This window comes from Lepisosteus oculatus, chromosome 15 (assembly GCF_040954835.1).
Source record: "Lepisosteus oculatus isolate fLepOcu1 chromosome 15, fLepOcu1.hap2, whole genome shotgun sequence".
In the NCBI taxonomy this organism is placed as follows: Eukaryota; Metazoa; Chordata; class Actinopteri; order Semionotiformes; family Lepisosteidae; genus Lepisosteus; species Lepisosteus oculatus.
Genome location: NC_090710.1, coordinates 738,035 through 764,270, shown reverse-complemented (window position 1 = coordinate 764,270; position 26,236 = coordinate 738,035). Strand labels below are relative to the sequence as shown.

Genomic DNA, 26,236 nt, shown 5'->3' with positions numbered 1-26,236 from the left:
GTTCTTTTTAAAATTATAAGCAGCAATATGCTTTGGATCATCTTGTTGGAAATGTACATAAAATTTATATTAAGGTGAACAAAATGTAAACAAAATATTGGGCAACTACACAGCAGCTTATGCACATGACTGTAAGAAAATATTTTTCCTTTTTTCACTTCATTAAAGTAACATTGTTGCATTGCTGTGACTTTCAGCAATGTAGCTAGCAGTGTATTGCAAGGAAGGTATAATGAAGCATTTAATCACGAGCCAAGTGTGCAGATTTCATTTTTGAGGTCAGCATCCTATAATGTTTTCAGAACCAGTCCTGCAAGTATAATGTTTTGTTTGTTGGGATCTGTACTTATCAATATATCATTAACAGTAGCTGTCAATGGTTTCAGTGCATCAAGGCCTGGTGAAATATTTTTGGGCTGTTATGAAATTCCTGTGGCAGAAATTAAATATACCTGTGTGTTTCCTGATATATTGTTCTCCTTTAACAATAAAAGCACATTTCTCATCATCTTTTTGTTGTAAAGAAAGACTCCAAATCCACCGTACATATCTGACACTGGGAACAGCTTACATCTGTCATTTCACTCAGTAAAGTAGCTGGATTAGTTAAAATAATGGGTCATAATAGCTGAACATGGGTCATTTAAGAAGTGCATTGTTCAGATTTTGATAATCTATTGCATGACACCAAGATCCATCTGGCTTTCGCTCAGATCATGCTGGTGAATTAGTGGTGGAGTTACATCTGTGATTCTATTTATTGTAATATTTGCACTTATTGTAATATTTTCATTTTCTTTTACCACTTTTCTTGCCTCAGGGTTTATTTGGTTTTCTTAATGAAGGGAATTGGGTGTTCTATCTATTTATCAGTGGCCTCACTTCATTGTACTTTTCTATTAGCTCGCTTATGACTGCGAGGACATCACTATAATTTTATTTTCATATCTAGACCTAACTGGGATCCTTTTAACTTCCTTGACTTATATTTCATCAAGTTGTTCTGGACAGTGTACCATGAATGCATACGTTTCAGTAATATCCATGCCAAGAACAGTCGCATTGCTATTTTTTGGTAAATGCATTAGAACCTCCCTAAGGCCCTAGGCCTATGTGTAAAAATCTGGTCATGCTGCTGTGATATTGGTGTTTTCTATTCGAGTAACTGTAATTTTCTCAATTGTGAGGGGTTAAAGGGAACATTTGTAAATGAACAAATCCCAAGTATCAAATAGCACGTAACTGGCCTCCAATGTCATCTTTTATACACCGAGTGCACATTTTTTCAGCAAATGTTCCAAAGAATCCTTTATAAAGGGCCTGTTTATGTCTGTCACTCTTGACAGGCTACCAGTGAACCAGGCATGTGAATGTGCTTAATATTCATAACATGTTAGTATACAGCTGACTGTGTCTTGCCTTTCATTTTAAATCATTATAAAAAACGTATACTGCAGTTTTCTTTCTATGTGATGATTGTGTCCTTTGACTATGGAGGCCGGAGGATTTCAGACAGAGCTTCTGCTATGTTGATGGTAAGGGTTAACATATTGTAGATGTCAGTCTGAATCCCTAAATTGCTAAGTCTTTGTCATGACCAGGACTGTAAAACTGACTCCCACATTTGTTATTTAACCTTTTCCTAAGTCATCACATATAGTAATGAATTGTCATCATCGCTATCGTCTGTTTCTGTTTCTTTAGCACAGGAACATTTCTGTTAATTTCATTTGTGCTCATCTTTAGTTGCAGAAACATAGGTACCTGTTTCTTTTCTGAATCCATGGATTTAAGAACATTCTTTCTCGGTCTGTGTTCCTGTTTTTAATGAGGCTCTTAATGAGTCTCCCTTTTCAACTTTTTTCTGCATTTCATGACTGTTGCTTAGAATTGTAATTTCTACTTTTTTGCATTGATTTCTTTCCCATTTAGTATCGTCTTTAACAGAATATTCTGTGCAGCAATAACCTTATCTGTTTGCTCATTACATTACCCTCTAAAGGAGTTATTGCTCTTTCAGCAGCTAATACAACAAAAATATCAGCACTGTTGCTATTTGACATTTCTGCATTGGTTTTAAAACTTCCTGTATCTCTCCACCAGCTCAGAACATCATCTTTGTTAGTGCTCATAACTAGTCCAATTTTGTGATATTTAACGAATTGCTTTGCTACATTAAAACCCATTCTTCCCCTTTGTCCCTACACATTGTGTCTGTAATTCATATAGGAAAGTAATCTGGCTATTATATGGTTTATACAGTCCCAGATCTCAAAATGAGTATGTCACCCCATTCTAATTGGTGTAAGTATATGGGTGGTCCTGGTTCCCTTACAGTGCCTTGTAAAATTATTCACACCTTTGAATACTTTTCACTTCACGCATTTTGATGCTTTAAAGCTTATAGCCAGCAGACATATCACCCTGCAATAACTGGCAACCCACTGAAGCTAAGCAGGTGTGAGCCTGGTCAGTACCTGGATGGGAGACCTCCTGGGAAAAACTAAGGTTGCTGCTGGAAAAGGTGTTAGGGGGCCAGCAGGGGGCGCTCACCCTGCAGTCCATGTGGGTCCTAATGCCCCAGTATAGTGACGGGGACACTATACTGTAAGCAGGTGCTGTCCTCCGGATGAGATGTAAAACCAAGGTCCTGACTCTCTGTGGTCATTAAAAATCCCAGGGCGTTTCTCGAAAAGAGTAGGGGTGCAACCCCAGCGTCCTGGCCAAATTTCCCATTGGCCCTTACCAATCATGGCCCCCTAATAATCCCCCTCATTACTCTGCTCTCCTCCCCACTGATAGCTGATGTGTGGTGAGCGTTCGGGCGAACTATGGCTGCCGGTGGATGCTGCACATTGGTGGTGGTGGAGGGGAGTCCCCATTACCTGTAAAGCACTTTGAATGGAGTGTCCAGAAAAGTGCTATATATGTGTTAGCAATTATTATTATTATTAATTAATTATATTCATGACACTTTAAAGTAGCAATAAATATTTATTATTCCCACAACCTGTTACACACATTTGAGCCACAAAACAAATTGAAAGAAGTAAATCGATAATTCATATGAAAGAACAATGGAAAAATCAAGATTGCATAAGTTTGCTATGGCAAACCTAATTTAAGATTACTTTAGCTACACAATGAGTTCAGTAGCCTCTGTGTGTTATAAACAGTGTTTTGTATGCTTTAAGAGTAAATATACTCTGTAAAGTCTCCTTTTCAGTAGAGAATTTCAAGCAATGGTTCAACAGTGAATTCCAAAGGGTTAAAAACCCAGGATGAATTTGTAGGTATAAAAACTTTTCAAGGATTTTTAGAATCTCTTTAAGCATTGGTAAAGTCAATCACTTAATCTGGCTGTCCCCCTGAATTGAGCAGCAGAGCATGGTAGAAACTGGTCAGGGATGTAAGAGTGAGTGTGAAAAAATATCCATGGTTCAACAATATGATACCGATTGCACCATAAAGGGGACTTGTATAGAACTGAAAAAAAACACATCTAATATTCCATATGGAGTTTGCAACAAAGCATCTAAGTGATACTGTAAACATATCAAAAGGTTTTGTGGTTAGACAAGCGAAAATAGATTTTTTGTTGGTTTTTGGTTTAAATGCAGATCATTATATACTGTAGTGCATCTCTCAGTCAGCAACATCACTACTTTGTGCCAGAGTTGGTTCCAACAAATATTAGATCATGGTCATGGATCTGAATACTTGTAGAATCAGCATATTTCAGTTTTTTTTCTTTTTATTTTTTGCTGCTATTTATTGTAACATATTACTTACCCTTAAAAGTCTACTGTTTGAGCATTCAGGTTTTTAATAAAGGACTTAGTTTAAAAAATATGTATACATTATTTTATAATTTCATGAAAGAAGACACCATTGAAAGGTCTGGATACGTTTGCTATGCACTGTGTATGTATATGTTACAGGCCTATGGCTCTACTGGGCAGCCAAAGAACACACCCTTGCCAGCGGTCCTGACATGGCTTCTATTCTGTTTCTAGCAACAAGATAAAAAAATTATCTTGTTTTTGCCCTTACAGGAACCATAGGATCCAACCCACAAACAGCAGCACACATTCTCAAAGACTCCTCTCAGTATCACCAAGACTGTATGGAAACAAAAGTGTATGGAACATGGAGTGAATGCAAGTGAAAGTAAGTTAATTTCTAAAGAGTAATATGAATACATCAAACAGCTATTATTTAATTATTCAAGCAAATGCATAGAGACTATGCTACTGGCAGAGGCATCTAAGCAGTTCTAAAAGATCCTTTCTCTCAGTTATTCTTATATAACATTCTGACTGAGGACTTTATGTACATCACACAGGATGCTATACGTATATAAAGACGGTCTTTATGTGTCTTTATTTGCTAGACAGTCTTGTCAGTGTTGGGCAGACTACATGGACAAATTAATTCCCTGTACCCATTACCAAATTCATATCTTTACATTGTTTATATTTCAAATATGCCTCAACATTTACACTGTTAGTTATCTATGGTTCTTCTGGAGAGATTCACATGGTTATTTAATTACAGAAATCCTGATGAGTGTTGTGTAAATGGATTTAATTTTCCATTAAAGTATGATTTAAATAATTAAAATAATTTTAATATTAATCCTTGTTTTATTTTAACGATTTTTCATCCTATTGCCTAGAGGTATATACACCAATATATTTTAACTCACTTTATGTATTAGTAATGCAATAATGTATGTTTTTAAATTTGATTTGTGAATTTCAAGGAAATATGGCCTTTTGGTTAATGAAGGATGTAAAGAGTTAATACTCTAGACAAACACTAGTACAGGAGTATAAGTGGAGCTGTAGCTGATGTTGCAGCAGTGCAAGTACACCACTACTATAAAGATGACATCTCAAAAGACAGATCTATTTATTTGAGTTAGACTGGAATCAGAAATCTTCTGCATTAAAACCTTTAGTTTTGACTTTCCATAGGAATCCAACAATGTGATGTATTGCTTTGATTATGATAACTGTTACTACCTATCAATCGTTCAGTCATTGATACCTACTAATCAGTGATAACTGGCAAACATGTTGTACCCCTTAAGAACCAATAAGCTGAGTGTGTTGACTTGCAGTTTCCTTATAGACAATCACATGGTTACCCGAAATAACAAGATGCTACTGTATATCTTGATAACGAAAGATGCACAAACGCAACTTTCAACGACACAACTAGCACAAATGAATCACTTAGGAATGCAGTGGCTTTCAGTGATTGTGCTGTTTGTGTGACGGGAGCGAATTAAAGGAACTGGACAAGCAAACGTGTCCTGGGTCATTTATGTTATCTGAAAATAAAAATAAATTTCCAATATTTATGTGGTCTGCATGTGTGAGACGGTAGAGCTTGCAACTGATGTGTTATGAACTACGTGGCTCAACTTTGTACACAGTGCCCCTAACAAAAATCCTGGTTCTTTTTTACATTTATAAATTTTCTTATAAATGCTATAAAAAGATGTAAAAACTATGGTCTAACCTTTTTAAATACGTGGCTTGAAAGATGGGTCAAGTCTTTAAATGTCCTTTGATTTGCTTATTTGTTTAAGGAGAACACAATGTGAAACTGCTACTTCATCAGATTTACAAAAAGGACACTGCTATGAAATATTAAAACATGCTAGTTAAAGCCATTTTAAGAACATGCAATTGTTTGCCAGTGTTCGCCTTTAAAGGTTAAACCCGCAACTCTTCTGATTAGGGTATGATATTGGAGACAAATTTAATTTTCTTGTTCAAACAAAAGCACAGAAGACATTGGTATTAAATACAAAATCAAATGCCATCCTGGGCAAACAGCGAAACAAAATTGCAGACATTATTATCCTTGTACCAGTAACAGAGTGCTTGATCTTAATAGACGGGGTCACTGGAGGTCAAAGTCGCCGTACATGATCATGTGATTACCCGAAAAAGAAGGCGGTATAACACAAGAACGACAACAGCTGGGAAGCTACTTTCAATTGCACAAATGCAGTACTAATGAATGAGCCCAGTCCGGTTCTCCTATGATGTTGCAGGCGGGCTGAGTGATGTCACACCCTGAAAAAATAAGGCGATAGATCTGGACAACGAAAGCAGCTGGGTATCTTAATTTCAACTGCACAAATACAGCACAAACAAATCACACCAGTTCGGTTTTCCTGTGACATTGTAGGGGGCAGAGTGACGTCATACCCCCAAAAAAACAAGGCACTATATGTTGGAAATGAAAGCAGCACAAACAGAGCACTAATAAATGTGGTGGGTTTCTTCGTTTGTGCCATTTGTAGGGGGGGCTCCACTTCATGGAGCTGCTCTAATCCCCTGTCCAGTCTGTCTGTCCCTTGTACCAAGTTGATATAACTATGTTAAACTTTAGCATATTATGCAAGACTAACTTACGTTTACTTCTATCCTCTCAACTCTCTTTGGTGTTTTTAACTTTTGACCTTAATGTTTGAACAAACATTGAGTAAATCAATCAGACACATAGCCAAAACATTAGGTGTGTCAAAATCAACTGTTTGGTACATTAAGAAGCAAGAATGCACCGGTGAGCTTAGCAATAGCCAACGAGCTGGAAGACCACGGAAAACCACAGTAGTGGATGACCGAAGAATTGTGAAGAAAAATCCCTTTTCTACTGTTGAACAGATCAAGATCACTCTCCAGGATGTAGGCATAGATGTGTCAAAGACTACCATAAAGAGAAGAATATACCAGCAAAACCTCAGAAGGTTCACCACAAAATGCAAACCACTGAAAGACCAGGTTACAGTTTGCTAAAAAGCTTGTAGAGTTCTGGGACAAAGTCCTATGGACAGATAAGACCATAATTAACCTGTACCAGAGTGATGGAAAGAGGAAAATGTGGAGGAAAAAAAGGAACTGCTCATGATCCAAAACATACCACCTCATCTGTGAAACATGGTGGAGGTAGTGTCATGGCTTGGGCATGTATGGCTGCCAGTGGAACTGGCTCACTTGTCTTTATTGATTATGTTACTGCTGATGGCAGCAACAGGATTAATTCTGAAATGAAAGAATCTTATCTGCTCAGATCCAACCAAATTCCTCAAAACGTGCGCTTCACTTTGCAGCAGAGCAGTACAATGACCCCAAACATACTGCTGAAGCAACTATGGTGTTTTTCAGGCCCAAAAAGTGGAATGTTCTTGATTGGCCAAGTTAATCACCTGACCTGAGGTGGCTTTTTCTCCAGACTCAGCGCTTTCTTCTCCTCTTTTTTGTTTTCTTTGGTTCCTAGGTTACTATCCTTTTTGTTTTCCTAGTATCCTTCCAGCATCCTTCCTAGCCTCATTGTTAGCCTGAACTTCGCGGGAATATTTAGTTTTTGTGCTCTGATTGGAACCACTCCCTGCAGCTGTGCTGATCTGGGGCTCTGAGAATTGAGAGGTGGTCTTGAAGTAGATCTCTGAAACACCTTTTCTGTAAACTTAGAGTACAGAGTAACTTGTAATGCTTGCATTACTGCAGTGTGGCAGGGTCTGTGGTTCACTGGCCAAAGACAATTGATAGATGGCGCTTGTGGTGGATTGGATGTTAGTGCAACAATTTAATCTGTTTCTGTATCATACATCTTTAAATCACTTAATATGGAATATTAGTATGAAACTTTGTAACTAAAGAGACATTTTGGTAGCTGACAATAAAAACAGCAAAAGTAAAACATCTCTGAATGTCATAAATTACATTAATTTATTTATATATATATATTAGGACTTACACATAATGTACAAAGCTGGTAGTAGTAGCTAAAAAATACACAAACATTTTCTTACTATGGTTATTTTGGAAACATTTTGACGTGCTTGTTCTAAATACATAAAGTTTATATACTTTACAAAAAGCTATAATGATTTAAATTTTTCTGTGAATACTTGCTGGTCATTATTATTGTAAAAATGTTGTAGTATTTTTTTAAATCCACTTACAGGGGAATATTTATATGGAATTATGTAACTAAAGAAATTTTGGTAGCTGAAAATAAAAAATGTCTGAATTTCATTAACAATACTAATTTATGCATCTAAATATAATATATGTATATAGTTGATAATGGTTCTGTTTTCCACTTTCTTGTAAACATCTGTATCAATTTAACTCACTTGTGGTTATTTTGTAAACATTTTGACATGTTTGTTTTAACAACATTTTGCTGTTGTTGTTTCAAAGGATAATGAAAGGGTCATCGTTTGTAATGTAGCATATTTTACCCGAGTGGCAGTTAAATTGCTCGCTTGCTACTTGGAAGGTCTAAGGTTTGATTTTCTGGTCAAAGCACAAGTTTATTATTCAAAATGTAAGAAGGGCTGTTTTACAAAGCAAAATTAATCAGCTGTATTATTGTCGTGAATGCAATGTGCTTTTTTCAGGTTTACTTTTGCACTAAAATAATCTGTATTTTGTCTTAATGGTAATTTCAGCAACAAGTAATTAGGACACAATTTTACTTTAGCTTTTGATTATGAAAAATATATTTCAAACATACTGTACTGGCTTTTAAACCATATGGCATCATACTGTATATACAGTACTGCAGGGCTCTTAACCTTTTTGAGAGTGCGACCCTTTTTTGGGGTTAAAACGTTTTTGATTTCCACACACTTGTTCCAGTCAATTTCATGCTCACGTACATATGTGTCCAGCAAAACAAAAAGTTGATCTCCTGTGGCACGCCCGGGAAGAGGACACCAGAACAAAAAAATCCTCATTAATTTCCCCTTCTTCAACATATCTGGTGTAAACGAGCATTTATGCGTCTTTGGAGACATCAGTGGTCTTGTCAAGTTGTAAAGAAAAATACACACTAGGTTTTATCTTGGCGATCACCTGCTTTTCCACGTCTCTTGCCAAATGCCCAATGCGGTTAGACACAGTATAATTTGACACTGGTATCATTGCAAGCTGCTCTGCAGCGCTTTTCCCACACATGATTAAAAACCGTTTCCTTAGCGCATGGCAAGAAAAAAGTGTTTCCTAACGTGTGTGTCTCCCCAGTTTAAGCAATCCAGTTAGCTATGAAGAAAGATGCCTGAAGTGACGTGGGGTTCACAGTGGTAGATTTTTGGAGGGTAGATTGTTGGCCTTTTAGCACCTATAGGTTTTGTTAAAAAAACTGCAATATACTGCAAGGTTGAGTGTCTGGTCTGCAAGTGGCATAGCAGTTTGGAGGGCTTGAGGCTTTCCTTACACTTCACTACAAACCATACATGCCGGTCGTATCCTCTCCATAACTTCATTCTGTGTAAATCTGTACTTGGGCATATTTTCTCATTTTCTTTAGCTGTCAAAAAGATGCTTTATTTGCTGGGGTAATCACAGCTACCTTGTGCGGAACAAAAAAGTGCTACAAATATAAATGCGATTGTGGCCCACCCAATAGAAATTAATAAACGACATTACGTGACATGTAGGTGGTGCTATTGTAATAGACAGCTTATACACACTCATCAAAATGTTTTTCTCTGTTTTTTTTTGACAATTTATTTTTACGTCTTGTCAGGAATTGTAGTCTTTGTTCACGTTTTAGATTCATATGGCTGACGTTTTAAAACTACAGAACACACTCTGTGAAGGAAATATATTCCTTTTTAAAGAGACCATATCATCTTATAATAATAATGCCAATAGACCACCTTTAATTACACAAACAGTGTGTTGTAGAATGTGAAAAGACTAAGGCTGAACCTGTGGCTACTAGTGTACACTCAACCTACAACACATGTGTGACTCGCAATATTGGGCGATAAACAGCAGAATTGCAATTATATTTGCCAACAGTTACAACAGATTTTAAAACAAATCTAAAATCTTTTATAATAGAAGTTATTAACCCTACTTTATTTCACACATGCATCTAAGATCACGGTGTGCGCAGCAGGTGTTTTGTTTTGATTATGCTATGAATTTGTATCTGAGGCATACCGTTTTGAAATTATAAAAAAGATTTGTAAATCAAACCTTTGTTGAATTTGCACAAAAGAAAGACGTTTATATTGAGAAGCCATGTACTGCTTGCAAAGCAGCTGATCTTGACATTCAAACAACATTAGTTATTTAAGTATTATTTACCTGAATTATGAACCTGAATTATTTAAAAACTGTCTGTCTGACCATATTGTAACTTATTTGAGTTAGCAGAATGTTACCTTGCTCTAGCAAGTGGCTGTGTTAGCAGATGAGTTTGTGCTACCACATAAGTATGTGTTCACTACTTCTGTTCAACCCTCCTCTTAGGGAAATTATAAAAAGAAGTTCCTACATCTTCTGTCACATCCTTTCTAAACGTTTTCTTTGCTCATTAAGGAAAAACAAGAGTGTTTTTACTGCCATAAGACCTGCCATTTGATTGCTGATTACCCTATTTTAACATACACAGCAAAGTAAACAACAAGTAAAATAAGCAAAATAAGTGTTGCTTTGACATCACCTCATGTGAGCCATTGATTTTAAAGGTATTTGTGTCTGTAATTGGAAAAACCGAATGACCAGTCTTTTATTCATGCAAATATTTTGCCTTTGGTGGACCAGGCTTCTTGTGATTCCAATGTGTTATTGCAAGGCATAGAGATGGGATATATGAGAGTGCTTCTGTTATTTACAGTCTCAGTAATTTACTGGCTTTGTTAAGGTAAGAGTGTGACCTACAGTAGCCTGCCTAAAGGGATAGCCTTTATTCTGGGAAATGACTTGTTTTTTGGGAGAGTGTTGTCTGTGTTGGAAGTTTTAGGTAAACCAGAACTCTTGAATGATCAGGATGAACTAGCATTCATGTTTCCTGTGGTATTTTCCACATATGTTTGTCACACGCTTACAGACTCACATCCTGAGCTTGCAAGATGTTTTCGATTTATTTGACACTTTTGTAGCTGCTTCTGTTACGGATAATGTTTAGGCTCTAGTCTTCTGCCATATATTGTTTTTAACTGATCACAATCCTTGACTTTTTCTTCATCCTATGTATTACCATAAGCAATGACTGATGTGTGGGTCACTTATGTTACAGGGCTTCTACCTGGAAAGATCTACAAGAAGGACATGAAGAATGTTCTAGCTGATGCACTGGTCACCTTTGTTACAGGGTTTAGCTTTGGTGGAAATTTTCTGTAAACTGAAGAGTTATAGTGGAGTTTATCTTGTGAACTGCTTACTTTGTTTTAACAAACATTATGTTTGTTCCTAAGGGTGGGAGTGTTACATCTCTCATCCTAATTGGAATAAGCAGTCAGGTTTGGGTTGTGGATGTTAGTATTAGTTGCGTGGAAGACCTTTTTTTTGGCATGGCCATTGTTGTTATTTTTCAGGAATGGGAGTGTGTAACCTTGAATAGTGTAGTAGATGTTTCATGTGGTTCCAAATGTTCAAGGGAGATGCAAACACATTTTTGATTTGGTTTCATTGTGCAGCATTAAACAACTGGAGATAGTGGTTATCTTGCAAATGTGCTCATAATAATAATAATACGTTGCTTACACTTATAAAGCACTTTTCTAGACACTCCACTCAAAGTGCTTTACAGGTAATGGGGACTCCCCTCCACCACCACCTGGATGATGCGACAGCAGCCATAGTGAGCCAGAACGCTCACCGCACATCAGCTATCAGTGGGGAGTAGAGCAGAGTAATGAAGCCAATTAATAGATGGGGATTATTAGGAGGCCATGATTGGTAAGGGCCAATGGGAAATGAAGTGGGCTGCCAGCTGTGAGTTGCAGGGTGATATGGCTGCTGGCTGCTGTATCTCTGCAAATCTTCGCCCTTTGTAATGATTGGATAGTTAAGGACTTTAAATTGCTTTCTCGGTGTGTCCGGGGGATTGAAGGTGGGCTGAAGTTATTTTCTTAATTTCCCATTGGACGCCGGGGTTACACCTCTACTCTTCTCAAGAAAAGCCCTGGGATTTTTAATGACCATAGAGAGTCAGGACCTCGGTTTTACATCTCATCCGAAGGACGGCGCCTGTCCGTCACTATACTGGGGCATTAGGACCCACACAGACTGCAGGGTGAGCGCCCCGTGCTGGCCCCACTAACACTGCTTTCAGCAGCAACCTTAGTTTTTCCCAGGTGGTCTCCCATCCAGGTACTGACCAGGCTCACACCTGCTTAGCTTCAGTGAGCTGCCAGTTACCTGTTGATCTGCTTTGAGTAATGAAGGGCTGAAAGCGGGACACTGAACATAACTGTAGTATACCACAGTGTACTTTCTACTGGCACAACTTTTGATGCACATTCTAGATGGCAGCATATGTATATGAGTAATACTGTTTAAATAGCCTTAATACTAATCATCATGAATTCTTACACACTCTTTATCTGTTATTTAGGCTTCTCGGTAGTAAAAGTCTTTAGTGAATATAAGAATTTTGTCCCCTTTCAAAATTGCTTGGGTTGGAAGACAGGGCAAATTAACATCTTCATACTAAAGTGGTACACTGTTATGGACAAGCCATTAAGTTGGTGAAATAAACTGGGGTTCTTTCCTTAACCAAGATCTGACATCTGACACAGACTTTAAATTCTTTTAAAAATATTCACATCTGAAACATTGCATACATTGAATAGAAACTTTAATCAAGAGAATTTAATCAACAACCAAAACACCTGTTAAAGTGTATGCATTGACATTATTAATAAATTTAGGATTTTTTTGTCTGTTGAAACACAGGAATGGTTAATATTCTTTTATTCTGTCTTTCTAAACATATTATAATAGAGTTCCCATGTTTCCATGTATAATGAAGAGTTCCCAACCAAGGCATATGCCTGACTTTTTTTCCTGCTTTTGAAACTGGGAACTGCTGCTCCACTTTCATTAATACTCAGGTGCACAGACAATATATGATGAGGCTGAGTACTTTAGTTATCACATTGACTGCAGAATAATAGACATACTTAAGTTTAGTACTTCCCACCAGTTTATTAAGGTAAAAGATTTTTATGCAAAAGTTATTTTATGGCTAGTAAACATCAGTTAATCACAATTAATGGTGATCCAGTATTTGGGATGCATTCCAAAGATACAACATGTAGATTTATTAATACAAATAATAAAATGTACAAAATAACCAATACAAAGGTGAAGATGTACAGTGCCAATAGAAAATCTACAAAACTGTAATGAATGACGACCCCCAAGTCACAGAATGTAACAGTCAGCCAGCATATCATCCACTTTAGAAGTGTGAGTTTTGGTGATCTGAACCCTTCCTGGCTCCTAGGATTTACCGGTGGTCTGCTTTCAAAGGTGCATGCTCAGTCCCAAAAAACAAACCTTCACAGAGATATTAGTTCCCAAAAGTTCTTCAACTGCTTTACTCACATGGAACAACTCTTTCAGTCCCCTATTCTACCAAGAATATTCTACTTCGCCCTTACAACATATAAGCATTCATTCCCGGGCTCTCCTCTCCATGGCCAGTCTTCCATTTACCAAGAAGAAACCTGGGATCCCTGGCATACTCAGTCAGGCTCATATTTGACACAGCCAGTTTTCCCTGCACTGGAAGATACATGTTCCTTGTCTCTTCCAAAATACCTACTGACGTGCCTTACCTTCTGGCACCCAGCTAAACACTGCTATTCTACTGCACTACAAAGACTACAGAAAATTCAAACATATCCAAGAATACTATACACAACACATGATGTTAAAGCAAAGGATTTAAACACTCCTGTGCTATATAAACTCACTACATTTCAGGATACAGCTAACTCTCCCTCCCTGAACTGCAGTTCATGTTGATGCAGTTTAGATGCAGCTTTCCAAAGTAACATTTTGTGGCTTAACAGCCTAAAATCAAGACACATTAGATCAGAATTAAAAAAATAAAAAAATAAAGCACCATTTAAATTCAGTTCCATCCACTCAAAATATATCATTAATTCCCAGGGTGACAATATAAGCAGCAAGCAGTGCATTATGTATGCAACACATAATAAAGAAACATTGCTAAGAAAATATATATCTGTATATAAAAAAGTAAATGGATCATTAAAGTGATTGGAAGTAACAGTGTGTAGTTCTGAAGATGGTATTAAAGTACATGCGCATTTGTAGACGGGGCTCTGTCCATAATAATAATAATAATAATAATAATACTTTCTTACACTTATATGGCGCTTTTCTGGACACTCCACTCAAAGCGCTTTACAGGTAATGGGGACTGCCCTCCACTACCACCAATGTGCAGCATCCACCATTAGACATCATATTGATAAGACTTTTTTATAGTCATTGTTTGCCAGCCTGACATATTCTGGAACAAAGCTGAATTTCCTTTTATTGGTCTTGCACTGTGGACAGCGGAAACATCTTCCTGTAGTCAAATGTTTAAAAGTCTGTGATGAAGGACATGAGATGGGTCTTCAATGATTTGGCCTTCCTCAGGATCTTCCTGGCATAAAGCTGTGCCAGTGGTCTTCAAAGACACACCAATGACTTAAGAACTGAAGCTTACAACATTTTAATGGCTTTTTTGATTATTTATTGTTTGCGTAACAGCCATCTGTTGGATAGGTCTTTCAATGTAACACTCCTAGAGTTTGCAGTGTTTGCCTCTTTCTCCTTACAGAGCTGTTCAAGCTCATTCACATTGCAAGGGGGCTGGTGATGGATTGCAACCTTTACATAATTCCACATATTTTCAATTGGAATGAGGTCAGGGCCTTGACTGGGCCACCTGAGGACATTTACCTTTGTGTTCTTTAGCAACTCCACTTATGCTAAGGGTTACTGTCATGCTGAAAGGTAAACGTCCTTCCCAATTTCAGTTTCTTTGCATAAAACAGCAGGTTTTCTTCAAAAATCAGTCTTCATTTTGTTCCATCCAGTTTCTCTTTAACCCTGATGATTCTTGGTGGCCTCTCTAATCAGTCTCTGCCTTTCTTGGTCATCCATTTTAGAGGGAAGGCCGGTGGTGCTCTTCACCTTCCAGTTCTTATTCACAGTCTGGATTGTGTTCCAAGGGATATTTAAGGCCTTTGAATTTTTTATACCTGTCTCCTGCTCTGTGCCTTGTCACAACTTTATCCTTGAGGACTTTTGATAGCATCTTTTTGCCCGCACTAACCTTTTTACTTCGAGATGCTCTTCCCAGCAGTGGAGATCTAAGGAAACAGCTTATTTTATTCTGAATAATCAGAATCACTACAGTTGAACACAGGAGCCAAATTGTGAATGACAATTTTAAAATCATTTACAACTGCTATTGCTAAGGGGTGCATACATTTATCCAACCTATGTTTCTAGGTATTCAGTTTTAATTACCTTTCAGAATGTTTTTTTGTCATTTAAATGTTGTTTGTTACAATGTGCAAGTAATGGTAAAATAATGATTTAATGTTTCTTGATTTCAGGCTGTAAAGCCATGAAATGTGTTACTTTGGAAAGGCGTATAGACTTTCTATAGGCACTAAAGGAAAGCTGTCATGAGACAGAAATGGCTGATCAAAAGAATAAAAATAGTTTATTAATCTTCTTCAAAACAATAATGGGGATAAGATATGCTGAATTGTAACTACTTTGATACTATGTGGGGCAGGTTAGACTTGGGTACCATCATACATGGGTCCCTTACCAGAGACACCCTAACACCACTCTTTAAGGTTCAGAAATGCAATTTCTTTAGAGTGCTGATGAATGTTCCAACTACCATCAAAACACAGTAATAAGAGTTTTGTGTCAGTTTGCATGATAGAAGCACTTTTTCTCATGGTAACCAATTCCGGACAGAAAGACTACAAACCTAATAAATGACTGATTTTATATAACAATGTTTGCAAACAATTAATACCTTAGAATAATTAATACCTCAGGTGAGAAATGGCAAAAAAAAGTTTTAAATATTTTAAAAGAATTGAACACCTTGTGGTGTTAGTATATTCGTTTTTCAACCCTGGAAGTTATTTTGAACATTTTCTCATATCCTTTGCTAGGGAAGCATCATTGTAAACAGAGTGTCCTCAAAAAGTGCAGAGACAAAAAAAGTCACAACTGTTATTTTTAGTTTACAGTCAAACAATTTGTATGATCATGAGATTAGCATAATTCATAAATACATTTTAATATACTTTTTTTTAATATTTCTACGCATGCATTTGCTCATATTAGAACTACAACATACTTTGTGTTCAAGAACAAGTAAAGGTTTATTCCATACTGAAAAGAGAAGGAAAGAAACACAACGTTTCGGCTGTGGACCCTTCTTTGGGTGTGGATTTTTGTTCAGCCCAGTGATTAAGTATTTGGGATAAATTCACTTTAAGTACATTCTTCTTCTTCTTCTTTTTCACAGCCTTAGTCCCAGACTGTCCTGGGGTCAGCTGCTTTGGTTGCTCTTCTCCATTTGTCTCTGTCGAGCACATCTTCCTCACTCACTTCACATACCTCCATATCTTTTCTCACACAATCTATCCATCTCTTTCTAGGCCTGCCTCTTCCTCTGTTACCTTCCACCTCCAATTCCATTACCCTCTTTGTTACTTCCTCAACGTCCCTCCTCATGATATGTCCATACCACTGTAACCTCGCCTCTCGCATCTTCTCAACCACATCCACCACCCTACATCGTCTACGGATTTCTTCATTTCTGATCTTATCCTTCATTGAAATCTGCAGAATCCATCTCAACATCCTCATTTCAGTTCTTCTCATCAAGTTCTCTTCCCTCTTTCCAACTGCCAAGCATTCAGCTCCATATAGTAGTACAGGTCTAATCACAATCTTGTACATTTTGCTCTTTAACTTTCTGGGAATTTTCCTGTCACAGATTATTCCAGTTATTTCTCTCCACTTGTTCCATCCAGCTTTCACTCTTTGTTTTACTGCCTCCAGTGTTTCTCCTCCCTTTACCAGTTTTGATCCAAGGTATTTAAAGTCATCAACTTGTTTCAGTTTTCCTCCATTTGTCTCCTCAACATTGGTCATTGTATCTCCTCTTCTCTCCATTACCATTATTTCAGATTTTTCTGCATTCATTTTCAGTCCACCCTTTTCCAGACTCCTCTGCCATTTGAGCACTTTCTCCTGTAGTTCTACTTCTGAGTCTGCCATCAGTGCCACATCATCAGCAAAGATGAGTTCCCAAGGCACTTCTGTTCTTACCTCCTCTGTCAGTGTGTCAATAATGTTTATGTTTAAGTACATTGCACAGTGTAATAATCAATATTTGGTTGCATACACCTTTTGAAGCAATAACTGAATGAAGTCTGAAACTTTTCAGTAATCATTTCTGATTCTTTGTTGCAACCACTTGCCTGTTCTTAGGGGTTCTTTATGTAATTTTTTTTCAGCATTTAAATGTGTGCTCATTTGGAATTCAATGCAGAAATTGACTTTACAATCTCAAATCCACTTTTTTCTCCTTTTTTGCAATTAGCTATATGTTTTGGGTAATTTTAAGGTGAAGCACTGCCCAGTTCATATAGAAGTATTTTCTTTTACATAAGCAGAACAAATTCAATTCAATTCAGTTTATTTTTATATATCGCCTTTCACAACAAGGTTTCCCCAAGGCACTTAACAATGCAAGTGACCATACATGTTATGAGTACAGAACAGAAAAGACCAGAAGAGGCACCAAAAACTCCTAAGTAAGGAGAAAAAAAAAACCTATCGGGGTCTAAGGTCAACCCTTTTGGGCATGCTAACATTATACAATTAAAAAAAAGAATAAATGAACGAGGGTATTAATCCATCCATCAAGTCTTCTGTATGTCAGTACTCCATGCAGATCTCTGTAGACCAGCAAAATCCTCCTAAACGATAGCTATATCCACAATGTCCCTCTTGGATCCATAGGAACAAATGTTTCTGTAAACTTAAGAATTCAACATTCGTTACCTCATCAATACAGATGAATTAGCCAATTCCAGCCATGTCCGATATCATATTTGGCAAGGCTCAAAGGGAACAGCTGTAATAAAATTGGAGCAAAATATTTAACGTCAGTGATTTTAAAACGTAATTTAATTTATTCTGATATAAATCAGCCCTTCCAGTTTAATTATATATATATTGGTTTATGAGAGCTACAGTGAAAACTATTGAATTTCCAATAATGATTGTGATGTCCAGTAATGACTACTCCCAATATCCCTTGCCTGCCAAAATCTCAATATTTTGTTCGAACATCAGTGGTAGAAATGCACTTGATGTGTGCTCTAATGCGCATCATGCTTTAGACATTAGATTATTGTGAGTAGGCTAGGCTGAAGTAATAGGTCTTCAGTCTGGATTTGAATACTGAAATTGACTTGGCATCCCGAATATGGGGTGGGAGACTGTTCCATAAGCTAGGGGCTCTGTAACTAAAGGCTTTGCCGCCAACTGTTATTTTATTATAAGCCAGCAGCCATATCACCCTGCAACTCACAACTGGCAGCCCACTGAAGCTAAGCAGGTGTGAGCCTGGTCAGTACCTGGATGGGAGACCTCCTGGGAAAAAATTAAGGTTGCTGCTGGAAGAGGTGTTAGTGGGGCCAGCAGGGGGCGCTCACCCTGCGGTCCATGTGGATCCTAATGCCCCAGTATAGTGACACTATGCTGTAAACAAGCGCCGTCCTTCGGATGAGACGTAAAACCGAGGTCCTGACTCTCTGTGGTCATTAAAAATCCCAGGGCATTTCTCGAAAAGAGTAGGGGTGTAACCCTGGCGTCCTGGACAAATTTCCCATTGGCCTCCTAATAATCCCCATATATGAACTTGCTTCATTACTCTGCTCTCCTCCCCACTGATAGCTGATGTGTGGTGAGTGTTCTGGCGCACTATGGCTGCCGTCGCATCATCCAGGTGGATGCTGCACATTGGTGGTGGTGGAGGGAAGTCCCCATTACCTGTAAAGCGCTTTGAGTGGCGTGTCCAGAAGCGCTATATAGGTGTAAACAATTATTATTATTATTATTGTTTTTATTATTAATGTGTGAAATATGAAGAAGACCTGCATTCTGTGATCTAAGCAGGCAATGGATGGTAAACATTAATAAGTTCCATTAGATAGACAGGTGCCTGACCTCTGAGACCTCTAAGGAAATTTGAAGTCTGCCCTGTACCTGACTGGAAGCCAATGAAGATAGCTAAGTATGGGGGTTATATGGTCATTCTATCTGCTCCTAGTAACAATTCTAGCTGCTGCATTCTGAATTCGCTGTAAGGTGTTAAAAGAATGGTGGGTGCTCCCTGATAGTATGGCATTGCAGAAGTCTAACATGCTGTACAAGAGCATGTATTAATTTCTGTGTCTTGAGTGGAGAGAAACTGCCTTATTTCTTAACTGTAGGAAGCATGTTTTAGATACTGTTTTAACATGAGAGTTAAATGAGAGCCTTGTGTCTAATATGACGCCTAGGTTACTTTTACCTACTGTAGGTTATTTTGAAATGGTAAATTGATTGTCTTAATCAGATACCCTTACCCTGTACAAAAGCCCACACCACAGCAATAAATTTGTGATGTTACAGTGGTCCTGCACCAGGGGCCTACAGGACGAAAATCCAATGTGACTGATCCAGGGTGCCTGAAGCCACCTAATAAATAAGCTGATTTAAGGATTACCTAAAGGGATGGTAAACTAGATAGTGCTGCAGTTATTTATAGAAAAGCAAAGTTGTTTCTTACAGTGGCTTTCCTTTGCCTCCTGCAGTGTAAATGTGGACAATTAGTCCCTTCTTGAAGATGTTCCATGGCACTAAAGTGTTTGTTTTGATAGTAACATAAAGGCTTTGGTATATTTGTATTGTGCTTTTGGATTTATATTGAAAGTCCTCTCTTTGCTGAGGAGGCAGTTTTTACGGGGGGGGACAAAGCCGCAGCTTTCTTAGATTTGCTTCTTTATGCTTGTGTCATCATAATCTCCTGGGATTTGCATGGCTGTCCATTTGGATGAACACTGACTCCCTTTTGTTCTCCTGTGAACAGAAATTGGGAGGAAAAAAAACCCAAATACCCAAAGATGTTGGCAAACCAGACCAGCGTTTTAATCTTTACTGGAATTTGTGCAGCTCTGCTAATTCTGGCAGTGGCGTACTACACCTATTGGTAAGTAGGCTGCTGTGGAGCTCTTTGCTAAGGTTTGGGTAACAAAATCAATCGTGTTGCTTTTATGTTTCCCCTTGCGAGTATTGACCAAAGGCACCTTAGCTACATAATCACATTGTTGTGGACTTTATGTTATTGCAGTTTTCTAGCAGTGGAAAGGTTTTGTCTATAAGCAGGATTTCTTTTTGGTTTTACTCTGTTTTCGGGTTGGACCGCCATATCATTTGTTTACTTCTGTTCTACTGGAATCTAGCATTAATAGCCTCTGTCAGTTTCTTTCTTTTGTGCAGAGATCTGTTTAAGCTTTCAGTAGGTTTTGATGAGTATGGGAAAATCCCTGGCTTTTTTAGCTGAATTTAGCATCTCCCTTGCTTTCCATGACAAAGTACCCAGTTGGCTCTATCCACTTTCAAAGTCCATGACTAAAACAAGGAATGAAGACTTCCATGTAAAGAAAATACTATATCAGTACTAAATCACTTAAATATTTTGTACCATAGGGTCCAATGTCTGTTCTTGGAGAACCTCAGTCCAGGCTCTGCAGTCCACCACTAAATCACCAACTACTAAAGACTTCTGAACAATTTAAATGTGAGAAATTAAGCAGGTGATATGTCAGTTTAAGTAATAATAATAATTGCTTACACTTATATAGCGCTTTTCTGGACACTCCACTCAAAGCGCTTTTACAGGTAATGGGGTCTCCCCTCCACCACCACCAATGTGCAGCATCCACCTGGATGATGCGACGGCAGCCATAGTGCGCCAGAACGCTCACCACACATCAGCTATTAGTGGGGAGGAGAGCAGAGAGTAATGAAGCCAATTCATAGATGGGGATTATTAGGAGGCCATGATTGGTTAAGGCCAATGGGAAATTTGGCCAGGACGCCGGGGTTACACCCCTACTCTTTTCGAGAAACGCCCTGGGATTTTTAACGACCACAGAGAGTCAGGACCTCGGTTTTACGTCTCATCCGAAGGACGGCACCTTTTTACAGTATAGTGTCCCCATCACTATACTGGGGCATTAGGACCCACATGGACCACAGGGTGAGCGCCCCCTGCTGGCCCCACTAACATCTCTTCCAGCAGCAACCTTAGTTTTTCCCAGGAGGTCTCCCATCCAGGTACTGACCTGGCTCACACCTGCTTAGCTTCAGTGGGTTGCCAGTTGTGAGTTGCAGGGTGATATGGCTGCTGGCCATAAGTAAATAAGAGATCATTGGGAATTAAAATGTGAACATCCTTCAGCACTCAAGGGCCATCTTTTTATTAATTGGCTGATTACTTGCTTAATTCATCAATAACCTTGAATACCGACTGAACTGGAGCTCTTCACATGTAGTCTTGGAGACCCCTGCTGTAGTCTTACTTGTTTTTAACATTTAGTGAATGGGATGTAGTCATTAGAATTTTTTGTGGTATTACTTCTGTATATTTGACTAGTTATGTTGACTTATAATTGCTTTTGGTGTCCTTCAGAAGTCAAAACATTTAAAAGATCTTCCAGGTTCCACCACATCTTAATTACAGATTACAGTTATATCTTGGGCGTATCAAACAATTGTCACATGTCATCTTCATCATCATGATCAGCAGAATCCCTTTGCAGTCCCCTTCACAGATGTTTTGCTCAGTTCATCCGTGTTTCTCCTGCAGGCTTGTAATTTTCATTTTCCTTGTCTATGATGCTTTCTTGTTAGTTGTCTGTTGTTTTTTGAGAGCAGTTAAGAATTTCTGTGGATCAATTGGGCTATGCTTGCACTATATCTAACCTATTGTCATTTTAGTTTCTTTTCTCTCCCAATAATTCCACAACATATTGTATGCTTATTGCTCTCATCCAATTATTTATTTTTTAGTCCTCCAGGATACACCTTTCCTTGCTTTTTTGAGGTCCTTATAGTTTCTGACTTGAATTGTCCAAGCTGGGCCAGCAGCCATATCACCCTGTAACTCACAACTGGCAGCCCACTGGAGCTAAGCAGGGATGAGCCTTGTCAGTACCTGGATGGGAGACCTTGTAGGAAAAACTAAGGTTGCTGCTGGAAGAGGTGTTAGTGGGGAAAGTAGGGGGCACTCACCCTGCAGTCTGTGTGGGTTATAATGCCCCAGTATAGTGATGGGGACACTTGTAGCAATGGGAGGAGTCGTGCAGAGCACAAGGAAAAGTCAACACCATGTCTGGGCGGAGGCAATGGTGCGAGAACTGAAAAGAAAACAAAACAAAAAGGCAAAATAGATAATGTGCCGTTAAGTACAGCAGCTTGTACTGTTGTGTAGACCGGTGCCAAGGCTAGACTTACCTCTTCTAATGGGGTCCATCCTGGAAAAAGAACCCTTTTTGGCAGCGGGGTCCAGACTGGACTTCCCCTTTTTAGCGGAGTCAAGTCTGGGAGAGCAGGCACAAATTAAAATTAAACTTGTGGAAAAAGGTCAGCCTGCCCGGGGAGAGGTAGAGGACAGGACAGGCTAAAAAACAAGAAAAATGGCTTAACAGAGGGTACAATCCTGCTGGTGTAGTGATCCTCCAGAGGTATGCCCTGCTCGTCCTCTTTGAGGGGGTTGCTCAGTGTGCCTTTAAAGAGCCCTCACAGCTGCAGCTCATCCTTGGTTAGTGAGTGCAGTTGTGTTTACAAAGGCAATGTGTCACCTTTCCTCCAGGGCTCCACCACAATGAACATGCCTCTTGCATGTAGTGCCACAGAAGAGACCCCTCTCAGCTTTCACTCTTCCCCCTGGAAGTCAACAGTCACTCAGGAGGAGAAGACTTGTCAGTCCCCCAAAAAGAGTTCTGAGAGGACTGATTGCTCTGGGATCATTATTTTTATCAGGTCTGTTTTCTGTGGGCACTGTCACCATGATCACATTGAGGAGACACATGTCAGAGTTACAATAAGAGATGCCTCAGATTAGTGATAAGCTATTCCAGCAGCAGCGTTCGGAAAGGTTAGGGAAAACATTACAGGGCACTATGCTGAGTCCCACCATACAGCAGTGTTAAATCGTACCCTCCACAATGACATCAACTGCGATTATACTTATGCGCAACAGGTCAGGATGTTGATGCAAGATCTTATCAGGGAGCTTATTACTTCGAACTATTTCACATCTCCTGCTGAAAAAAATAGAAGTGGGAACAGATTGCCACCTACCTGGTTCCACCTTAGTGGAAAATATATTGCGGTAAGCTACTTCAGAGACTGTGCAACTGCTGCAAGCATACCTTGTGTAAAGTTTAGGAAGTGGTATTTCCATACATATCAAATCTGAATCCAGATAGGTTTTCTCTTGAACCTCCCTATTGTTAGTAGTAAAGGTATCTATAGACTTAAATCCATATTAAATGTTGGCTGCTGGAAAGGGAAATGCATGAAAAGTTAACCACCGTTCCACTCATAGCTTACCAAGACGCCAACCCAAGTCTGCATTAGCTTCTACTATGATGTGCATATCTATAAAGGATACTCACTGGGTGTGTCCCATTAAGCTGTTTTAAAGGGATTCCATCCAGAGATTGTATGCTATCAGGAAGGCAAAACTGAAAGCTACCATTATGAGCCAGAGAGAGGTTGATGCACCCCAAGTAGAGCAGGTGGAATATAGATCGCTGGTCAGTAAACCACAGTTAAGTGTTATGGTGACCTATGACAGACATGATACAACTACCTACAGTAAGTGCAGCTTAAAAGTCAAATTATTTTTTTACATGTTCTTGAGGGAGCCATAGTGCAGCTTGGTGATCTGGCATTGTATCACTTGGAATCAGATTGATATGAGACTGCAATTGAGATTACAGATGCCTTTAGGGGTAACACTGTTGAACTGGAGTAAAGTCTATAGTATAGTATTGTAGTGTGCTCTCTGAAGGCACCAGTTCTGTAGGGTTTGGGGATTTACTGGGACAATTATTAATTGTAGCAGTAAATCACAAAATTGATTCTTTTGATGGCTTTAGAATCCAACCATGCGATATAACTCAAACAACGCGCACACACAGGTACTAATACATGAGGATACATTTATTAATACATAGAATATGCATGTAAACCTAACAGATCTTATCGAGAGGGTTATCAGAATACAAAAGGTATATATTCAGTCAGTTACAAGTGTTACACATATCAAGAGGACATACGTTCAGTATATCATTCATTAAGACCGTTTCATAAATGAACTTGGTTATAACTTCTACATTAGATACTCAAAACAAGTACATTACTCTTAGGAATTAAATTGATATCAGCTGGTTGGGATAACAATTGAATTCTCGAGCTTTAATGGATTGAAGTTGAATACTCATCCAATCTCTGGGGATTCAGATCTCCTGCGGGCACAAAGAAACAGTTGCAGGCTTGTTGCTGTCCAATCTGCGCTGTCTGGCTAGGTGCCAGGCTGTGCTGTGTGGTTTGCGACGGTGCGCTGCAGATGCTCACTGACCGACTAGTTAGTGTTGGCTTTAACTAGCAAAGTTTGCGCAAATGAGAAAAGATGACTGTGGGTCCCAGCAAGTCAGGAAGAGGACCGGTTCGTTCCTGATGAAGAGCTAGTTCTGAATAGTGATTCAGCTGTCCACAGTTCTGACCTGTTCATGAGGCCTGCTGCTGGTGCTAACCTCGGGTGGATCCTCTGGTTACTCTCTGGCAACCTAGACTCTAGACTCTAGACTCTAGACTCTTAGAACAAAGGAAAGTTCTGGCACTCGGACACACTGGCCGTTCCATGGTTGTCCGGGCTGAGTCTCAGGATGGTCAGGAGGCGCTTTGCGAGAATGTCCTGCTCTTGGGAGCCTTCTGCTCCTGGGCCGTCCTGCCCTGGAATTCTCCTTTGAGATTCTCCCTTTCAGAAAAGTGCACTACAGGCTCTCTGTGTTGCTTGTTTTTACCTGGAGGAACTTCAGCTCGTTCATTGGCTGAATGTTTCATGGGCATCAGAATTCCACGTGGGTTACTCGGCCCTACCAGTCCCTGATTGGTTGATCAAGGTGAGCTATGAGTCACTTACTCCTGACACTTAGGAATGCAGTCCCGATGTCCATCTGGCACCCCTTAGACAGATAGGCGCCAATGGATGACCATTGATCATGATAGCCAGGCTTAGCTAAGAGCATCCCCATTTGGGAGATGTCCCTTATCAAAAGAAAACATCTTAAATCAGCCTGCATGAATACTTTCTCTGTGGCTGCACCACAGAGATGGAGAGTGAGAAGGGGCCTCACTTAGGAAAGCACAGCAACGCTTAATTCTGTCCTATTAACAAGCATTGCCGCTACAGACCCTACTGAACTGTTTTTGTTTTGAAGGACAACACCATCTCAAGACCCTGTAACCTTCAAAAATGGGGATATGCAAGGGCAAGGCCTATTAATTAATTTAGATTTAAGTTTTAATAAATATTTCTAACAAGTTTGTATGCCTGCACCAAAATGCCTGTTGCCTGTCGCAGGAATGTAGAGATTCTGTTATTTTCAACCTAGGATGACCTCATCTTTGCATGTGAGCAAGCGAGGGAGATAATCTTTTGGCTAAAGATCATTCCCGGTACAGTCTAGATCCAGTGTCAGTATTCCTTTAAGATAGATGTCCACTGCTGGCATCTTGATGTCTAGCAGAGGGACATAAACACATCTGGACATAATCTTAAAAGTCACAGGCCATGGTCAATCATCCAACAAGATGACTAGCCAATCAGGGACCTGCAGGGTGTGGGAACCCACTACACCTGGTGACTACTTGACCAATCACCAGCTGTATTTTCTCAAGTTAAAAAGTGGGGCATAACCGCAAACCATGTTCCTCTTTCCGCCATACCAACTTGTCTAAACTTTTGAGACTTTTCCCAAAGCGCTGAGTTAGAGGGTGAGCCCATACGTAAAGACAGAATTCTACCCAAGATCTAGCCTGCAGCAGGACTTCACAACCAGCTAGCTACCACCGTGCTGCATCCCCTCAATCACTGGAGCAGTTACACATTTACTAGCTGACAGGAATTATAAATGATAATGAGTAAAACGTGAGGAGGAGGGAGTTGTGTGTATATCAGTGGTGCTGCCTATATACCATTAGAAATGAATATGCAACAGTGATGTCGGGGTGGTGCGGTTGCTCTGTGGCTGGAAGGTTGCTGGTCCGTATCCCGCGGC

At 39.2% G+C, this 26,236-nt stretch overlaps 1 protein-coding gene across 8 annotated transcripts in view; it reads left to right on the top strand.

Annotated features, from left to right (window-relative positions):
• agpat3 (1-acylglycerol-3-phosphate O-acyltransferase 3) overlaps positions 1 to 26,236 on the top strand; it is an 89,957-nt gene that overhangs the window by 2,862 nt on the left and 60,859 nt on the right. For 4 of the 8 annotated variants that reach the window (XM_015363578.2, XM_015363577.2, XM_015363572.2 and 1 more), the window contains exon 2: positions 4,056 to 4,170. The exons of 1 other annotated variant lie outside the window; for it this stretch is intronic. The gene's annotated coding sequence lies outside the window, so the exon portion shown is untranslated. Of the gene's footprint in view, positions 1 to 4,055; positions 4,171 to 19,695; positions 20,092 to 26,236 lie in introns of those variants that run through there. 3 more of the 8 variants (XM_015363576.2, XM_015363574.2, XM_015363579.2) reach the window with 2 other exon arrangements.